The sequence below is a fragment of the Cyprinodon variegatus genome, unplaced genomic scaffold (genome assembly GCF_000732505.1).
Source record: "Cyprinodon variegatus isolate N-32 unplaced genomic scaffold, C_variegatus-1.0 Scaffold712, whole genome shotgun sequence".
NCBI classification, from domain to species: Eukaryota; Metazoa; Chordata; class Actinopteri; order Cyprinodontiformes; family Cyprinodontidae; genus Cyprinodon; species Cyprinodon variegatus.
This window is the reverse complement of record NW_015151165.1, coordinates 266,818-275,513: the sequence shown is the minus strand read 5'-3', so window position 1 is coordinate 275,513 and position 8,696 is coordinate 266,818. Positions and strand designations below refer to the sequence as shown.

Here is an 8,696-nt window from a genome sequence, read left to right as displayed (position 1 = left end):
TATTTATTTTTTATTTTTATTTTGCTACTTCAGCTAACAGCTCTGTGCTTCAGCACAGAAAACTAGGCTCTCCGGCAGAAAACTAGGCTCTCCAAACCAGCAACAGGTCTCTCAACCATACGAATAGACTCTTCCACTCTTTTCAATAGCTTTATTGGTGGTGCTGCTTACTCTGACTCTGCCATGCCATCTTCTTAACGTTTCCTACTTCTCTCCCTTCTGTTTCTTCACTAATTTTCATAACTTCTTTTAGCCAAATATGGCCATTGTTCTGAGGCAGATGCATACACATCACTTGCCGGTCACATTTGGAAAAGCACAAATGGCTGGGTTTTTCCAGCCAGTGGTGAATCCGGACTGTTGTGGGAAAATTTATATCTTTCTCTAATTATATATTAATATAATTAGAGAAATGCTCTCTTTAGCAGAGATGCCTTCAGGGTCCACCAAAAAATTCTGACAGACAGTTGCAAAATTCTGTGACAACCGATTACAACCACATCACACATCAAGGAATGGTCAAATCATAGTACATTTGGACTTGGGAATTATTGATCATACATCGCATGGAGAGAAAAGTTGTTGCACAAATATGATAATTATCTTACACCTGGCAACACTAATGCTAGAGTTCGGCTTTCCTGGACACTACGCTGTTTTTCCTGACTTATGCAAGTCTAGCCCTCTTAACTTGCCTTCCAGTCACTTCCTGCCCGTCATCCTATCATGTATATCCTATGAAACAGTTTTGTGTGGAACGTTCTACAGTCAAACCAGCTCTTCTTCAGCAGTCTTTAGCAGAGGTTTTCCTCCCTGCACCAGGTTTTCTTTCTCATTATTACAAAATCTTTCCCACAACATGCCTGGTTTAAGTGTCAGATTAACTGCCTGGTCATGAATGATATTTGTATTGCTGGTAAAAAAAAAAAAAAACAACAACAAAAACTAGGGAAATGTCTGCATGCCATTTTTGTTGTGTTTCACAAGCCAAGTTTTACTAATTTCCCCAGCTTCATTGTCATTTTTATATCATGAAGAAGGCCCTCATCTTAAATAATACAGGGCTACATGACATTAAATACTTTTCTGGTTTCTTTTATGTTCTCTGTAGGAGTCCTCAGCACTCTCTTGGAATAATCTTATAAGGCCAGCTACTCTTGGGAGGTTTTATCCCTTTTCTTTTGGATAATATCTCCTAGTATGTTTCCTTTTGAAAAGAATTTTAAGAATTTTTTTATTTTATGGGTGGATGATCGTTTCTACCTGTCCCAGGCCGAGCATCAGGATCTGCCATACTGTAGCAGGCGAACGGATCAACCTCTGGAGAGTCTCTCCTCTGCTCCTTTACTCTAAATGTCACAACCACACCCAGTCCCTTAATGGAAAATGTGACATGAAAGGAGAGCGACCTTGCTCTGATCACCCAATATGCACCATTTGGAATGGCTCCAAAACACGTCTTTCTCATCACCCACCATTTTTTTGCACCTAAAAACACTAATTAATGGGGATTACATGAAAATCCTTTCATTCGTGCATGATGTGAATGTAACTTAAGAGCAACGAAAAAAGTCATAATACACAATAATACATTCTGGTTATTAAAAATTAAGAATTAAAACCATTATTCTGTTTTTTTGTATTTTGATCTTTATATTGTCCAACTCTGATGGCCTTTGATGCTTCCTCTTTTTCAAAACAGTTGCTGATTTTCTTCCATGTTCTGATTAATGGTTTTCCAAACAGAAGTTTGATGTCTTGCCATAACAGGTGGTTCTTTAGCATCCAGCACCCTATAGACATTAAACCACAGATTGCAAAAAGTAAAAGAAAATCTTGACTCAGACTAACACCACAACACCATCTGTCTCTGAATCCAAAAGACAAATGTTAATTCCACTCTGCTAGAAAAAAAACAAAAATAAAAAAACACTGCTTGTATCAGCCGATTTCATCAGAATTAATTTAAATTTCATGGAGTTTTGAATAAATGCCTTATAGCCAAAGTAGCTCTGACTGGACAAATAAACCACTTCTATCAACAAGGAAATAACTGTTGTAGGAACAAATAATACTTGCAAATTAGCTGCTTTAGAGCACAGTAATGCTTTGTTTTCCTTTGAGATGTGGAATGAATTGATTAATGCTGGTGAGCAGCCGTAAACTTTGGGGAAATTAATCTCAAGTTCAAGTTAAGAGAGCCTCCTGCTGTGAACTTGAAATATCACAAATATTTATAATTGAACAAGAAAAGGAAATTATATAATCTCTCGTCTTTTAATTCTCTAGAGTGCCTGTCAGTTCTCAAATCTCATTAAGCCTGAGGCTTTCTTTGTTTTATAGCATCTATAATTTGTTGTTTCCTTTAAAATTACATGAAAACTATTAGTAATTGCAACCCAAAGCGGCTGATTAATGTTTCAAGAATGTTTTAAACACGCTTGGGTAAAAACATTGATTTACATTAGGACATGAAGGGTTGTTTTTATGATATATTTTGACAAATATATGCACCAATTATTTGAGCAGCCAAATATGATAATATCAATGTAACTTTTTAATTATGATACATTAATACAAGAGCTCCAGCTTTTTAAAGAGTATAGAGTATAAGGAGAGTATTTCAGGTAATCAGCACAAGTAAAACAAAAAGCTGTGACATTTTTAAAGCATTTTCTTGAGAATTAAAGGATCAATATGAAATCAAATAATAGCTCATCACACAAGATCAGTGAGAAGCTCCATTGGAGATTGGTTTGGTTTCAAAGTGAGCATTTCAAAGGTAAACTTAATCATTACCTCATCAATCAACATAATAATGGAGAAAGTTACAGTTGGTTTTGCTGTAATATTTACAAAATAAGAATTAGGTTTGTCACAAACACATAGTTGTGCTTGAAAATTTATATACCCTTCCTTTAAAAACTGAAAAAATAAAATAAATCAAAAATGAAAATTGTAATAATAAATACTCTCTAAGAAATTATGGGTTGTTTTTCTAACTCAACTGCTAGGTTGAGGATGTTGGATAATTTAAACAGGTTTCATTGAATGGGTATTCTAAGAATCCAATTTACTTTTGTTGGGCATGGAGTTATCTAAGCTGTTGGTTAGCAATTTTCTATAATGTTGTGTTGGTTTATTTTTGTTTACCCAACACCTTTAGTTGATGTTTGAGCATGGACAACATAGCACGGCCAAATGACAAAATTTGATATGACCAGACTGCATGGACTCAATTCAACACAAAGCTAGTATTTGTGACATACTCAGATTTTTTCCTACCACATAGCTGATTTTATGATTTATATAAAGCTTCATATAGCCATTAAAAATTAGGTTTGTAAGGCACTGTTGAGTACTACTTTCAGGAATCAACTGGTATGCTAGAAAGCCAGATATATGCTTACATGGTGATAAGTCTGCATTTTTTTTTCTTTTTTTTTTTTTTGTTGAAGTGTGCTTTGGCCACATTTCAGCAAGTGCTTATAAAATAAGTCAATAATAAATCAATTACTAATATTTTAAGGTATTCTTTCTTTATTATTTTTCCCAAGAAACTACTGAATGGACTAGTTGCCAAGGAAACATTTTGCCAAGGTTATGTTTCAACAGTGTCACACCTCAGTTGGCTTTTTCACCTCACTGTTTCTTCATAGGCTGAAGTAACATGGTGGAAAGCAGAGTCCCCCAGGTCGCAACCATATATATAAACTGTTCCTCACCTATTGCGGGTAGTCTTCTCTTTTTTCCTCTAAGCTCAGGTCCTCTTCCTGAGATCTTGAAGCTTGAGGGTTCTGCGCAGTATCTTTGCTGTTCCTAGAACTGCACTCTTCTGGACCGAGATGTCTGATGAATTTCCAGGGATCTGCTGTAACCACTCTTCAAGTTTGGGGTTCACTGCCCCAGGGGCCCCAATGTTCGACTGATGCCTTGCCCTGCAATCTGAGAGTTGTCGGTTCGAGCCCCTTTCAGTGTCGTGTCCTTGGGTAAAACACTTCACCTGCATTGCCTAATGATGGTAGTGAGAGGGCCCGGTGGCACCAGTGTAAAGCAGCCTCACTTCTGTCAGTGAGCACTAGGGCAGTTGTGATTACAATGTAGCTTGCCAACATCAGTGTGTGAGTGTGTGTGTGAATGGGTGAACGGCTGAATGTAGTGTAAAACACGCTTTGGTCAAGTCCCCTGACTTGAAAAAGCGCTATATAAGTACAGACCATTTACCATATACCATAGTTATATGTCAGAAGCTAAAATAAAGTTGTCATCATAGGATAGGCATTTTTAATAACTCATCAGTTTTCATAAGATTGTCTGACCTACTCTATAACTAATATACAAAAAAAGAACTCAAGTGACTAGTGAATCTTAGACTGTCTGAAATGAATCCCATTGAATTTGGAGCTCATTTTTCTGTTGTAATTCTGTCTGTCACTCCAAAGTTGTTATAATTCGCTAACTTATAATTTTTTTCTGTTCTCCTCTTAAGATGATTTCTATTTAGGCACGTTTTTGATCATACTGTTTTTCCTCTTGCATTAACAATATAAATGCAACACCTAGCATGGATAGGTCATAGGCAGATATGATAGACAGGTGATCTGTGCTGAGCTGTTGTGACCTTTCTAACCTTTTAGTGAACTTTTGCAACCTTCTGACCAGCCGATTAGTGTCCAGCTCGTTCCTTCCTGATTAGTTTGAAAATTTGAGGCTATTTGAACGACCTTTTCACTATAAAGGTCTGCTTGCCTGTTTTGTTCTATTTGTGCGTCTTTTCAAAATCCCTTAATTTACAGCGACTGTGCACTAACACACACACTCACACATGCGTGGACTGCAACACTCAGGCAGGCCATCTCCCATCTCCCCTTTTTGCTTCTGAAGGGTAACATGATGAGGCTTATCGACCTCCATGTTGTTAACCACAGCAAATTTGTAGCTGCGTTCGCCCACAAATCACTGTGTCCTCATTGTGGACTCCAGCTTGAGTGTGTTCTTCAATTACTCTTCAGGTTCTACAGTTGCTCACACTTCAAAAGCATTCTCTTACATGCACCACGTCCTTGCAGTTTTTTCATTAGAGTGTACTTTCTCTTATTACTTTAAGTACTTGTGCGAACAATAAAAGAAAACACAATGCCAGCGTCATGTTCTCTTAGAATTTGCAAACCATTACCTTATAGTTAGATTGTCATTCACAAATGTAATGCATTCTGAATATTAGAGTGTAAATTTTCAACTTTGGAGCTTCACCTGCTACATTTATTCTTTTGGGACGATCCCTGAATGAAGGAGTTATTTTATCTCCCCAATCTTTCTCTTGTCTCATCGTTTATCTTGCTCTCCCCATTGTACTTTATACCTGTCCATCTTGTTTTACAGGGTGTGGGGAAATGAGATACAGAGGGAGGGAGCTGTGAGAGGGAGACAAAGTAGTGTGTTTACCTTGAGGCTCCAAAGCAATATGTGTCTGTTGGGTCCCTGCGGAGGAGCCCGTTGGCCTTCACCTTGGAGTGTGTGCATAGTAACAAACATGCTCCTCCTTGAACACTCAAACAAGCTGCAGTGATTTGAGAGGTTTAAGGAGGAAAAATATTTGGGATAAACAGACAGAAAGTCATATTCATTAATAAGGAACTTATAGGTATTTTTATCATTTCCTGTCTCTTCACTTTTTGTTATCTTTCAGCTCTTTTTTGCTGATGACTGTTGTAATTTAAAGGTATAGGGGAGGATTTTCCCACCCTCTCCACGAAAACAAATGCACATGTATAACACTGTACCTGCTCCAGAGAGGGAATGCCTATTAAACGTGTGCAAGATCATGCACGAGCCCATTTCTCCTTGTGCACACTCTGTTTACAAGTTGCTGTTTGCATCGCTCTTACAAGCTTACTTTCCAAAAGAAGATTTGCAATTTTTCCAAATTTTCCTCTCATACACTTCTTACGACCCTCGACCATTTTCAAAGAACCGCGTTGAGAAAGGTGAGTATACATATACGCCTGAAAGTGCGCATGTGCAGAAAAAGATAGCCAGTTAAGGACGAACATGTAGGACTGCCTTACGTAAACATATAACCAGAATGATTGACAATTAGGAGAACCACTTGTTTAGATGATCCACCCAGAAAAACAAAATCGTCCACTATACCTTTAACATATTTAGATACATCTCCACAAATAAATTCCAATATATCAATTAGAAATTAGCCTATTTATTACATTTACAGTCTAAACAGACTAAGCTTATATTGCCCCTCGCATAATTCCAGAATTTCCCCATTTTTGGATAATAAAGTGATTTTATATTTTTGTATTATATTCATATGTTTTTGTACTGGCAAGCTGCACTGAAGTGAACTGAAAAGTTGAACCCATTTGATATAGAAATGAGAAATTCCAATGTGAGTTTTATGTGTATTGCTTCTGCTGTACTTGTTAAACAGCCTTTGTATGTGTGATGTTTTAGGAATTTCTCTGTGCATGTGCCATAAGCTAGATTATGACTAAATACACCTTATAACATTTGCATTTCCAAATAAAACATCTGCTAAGAAAATGTCATTCCTGCTCAAGCCTGTTTATTAAGGTCTCAAATAAAATTTTGTAGGGTTCATTTTTATAAACTTACAATTTAAATGTCACATTTTCTGTAATGACTCTGCACTTTTTGGCTCTGTTTAAGTTTTCTTTTTTGAGTTTTCAGTTATACCTTGATTCATGCCTTTCTGTGTTTTCTAGTTTATTGGTCTCATTTCTATTTTGTGTTGTTCTAGCTATTTTGATTGTATTTGTGTTCTTAGATATTTCTTGTTTGCCCTCTGATGCCGTCTTGTGTTAGTCTCTTTTTCCCTAGTTCCCTTCAAGAATCATCTGTCCACACCTGCTCCCAATCTGCTGAATAGCCTGGTGTTTGTGCAGTCTCCCATTTATACTACTCATTTTCAGTCACTGGTTGCGTTCAAATTCATGGGCTGCATTCTCTGAAAGCCAGATTCAAAGGCCAATTACGACATAGTGCAGAGCTGAGGTCTGGTCGGATTCAAGACTCCTTGTTATGCGGCCTTAAAAGGCATCCTTCTTTTTGCCCGATTTGAAGGACGGGTCCGGTGTATCCTATCTAGCCTTGGTTATCCCAGGATTCTTAGTGAATCAAACAAAGCAGGCTGCTCCGTGCTCAGAGAAAAAAGGTACTTGGAACCGAATAGTGGTGAATATTGGAAGTTCAGTTTAATATAATACAAATATTGGAATAGTTGTTTTAATGGTTATTGTTATACTGCACAATTTGCTTAACTAAGTATTTTTTGTTGTTGAATATAAGAGATTTTGCAGATATATTTTTAAACAGTCATTGTTTAGATTTACTTATACTCATAGAATATAATTGTTATGGTCTTGGTTCTGTTAAGTTTCTTTGAGTTTTCTCTTTCATGTTGATTCATGTTTTTCTTTTGTTTTCTAGTTTTATTGGTTTAATTTCTGCTTCTCAGGCTTTTCTTTGTTCCCCTCTGTTGCCCTCTTGTGTTGGTTTCCTTTTCCCTTGCTCTTTTCTAGAAGCCTCTGTTCACACCTGCTCCCAATCAGCTTGTTAGTCCTCCCTTTGTTCAGTCAACCATAAATACTCTCCCTCTGCAACTCCTCAGTGCTGGTTCCTCATCCTTTTGTGGGTCTTTGTGCTTGTTTTCCCTGATGTCTCCTTGGTTCTGGTTAGTTTGACATTTTAAGTTGGATTTTTGTTAACTGTGATCATTTCATTAAAACTGCAAGAACTCACCTCTGCCTCCCTGCCTCTGAATTCGGGTCCTCATAGCTTAACCAAACATTGACAATAATAATATAGAAAATCCCTTTATTGTCCAACAATGGGAATACTCTGGATTTTACAGCAGCAACAAGATTATAGAAAAGAATGGTCAAACAAATGTGAACCTTTGAACCCTAGAAAAATGTATAAGAATAACATAATAGTGAAGAGTTTAAAGAAACAATAAAATACTGTAGTATAAAGTATTTTAACAATATCAAACTATGCACCTGGAGAATAAAAACCAATATACAGCTATGGACATTTTTACAGTAATGGATATTTGAAAATAGCAGAAACATCAGAGATGTGAAAAATGAAAGCAGCATGTTAGACTTGAACAGATTTATATTATATTGTCATTTTATATACACAAGTGTAAACAAGACATTTAGTTAAGAACAGCTCTCTGTTGTTTAACTGACTAAGGTTTATACCATTACATTTGCTTTTATTTGTTCATGCTCCCATTGGCTGTCACCTTTATTCCACTCTGTATGCTCATCAGTATAGTCTTTGTTCACTTAAAGGAATAGTACACCCAAAATATGATTAGCCTTCATTTTCTACTCACCCCCATGCTGAACAACACTCTGGAGTACTTTTTTGATATCTCAAATGCATCTGGAGATCTGGGAGGCTTCTTGCTGTCTGCTGACATTCAAATAATGGAGGTCTATTGTGCCCGAGACAGAAAGGTCCATAAAAGTCCACAAAAAACGTGTCAATATTCCTCCATACTGCTCGTCCAATGTATTCCAAGTGTCCTGAGTGGGTAGCATACAGCATTTACTTGAAACGCAGTCATTTAGAATGTTTTTAGAGCATAAACAGTAGTGTATAGGATTTCCTAAAAGCGCGCACATGCGCGTTCACGACGCTACGGA

General features: G+C 36.9%; 1 protein-coding gene across 1 annotated transcript in view; it reads left to right on the top strand.

The window, feature by feature from the left end:
• Nucleotides 1–8,696, top strand: part of ovca2 (ovarian tumor suppressor candidate 2) — a 43,285-nt gene that overhangs the window by 419 nt on the left and 34,170 nt on the right. The gene's annotated exons all lie outside the window — the stretch shown is intronic.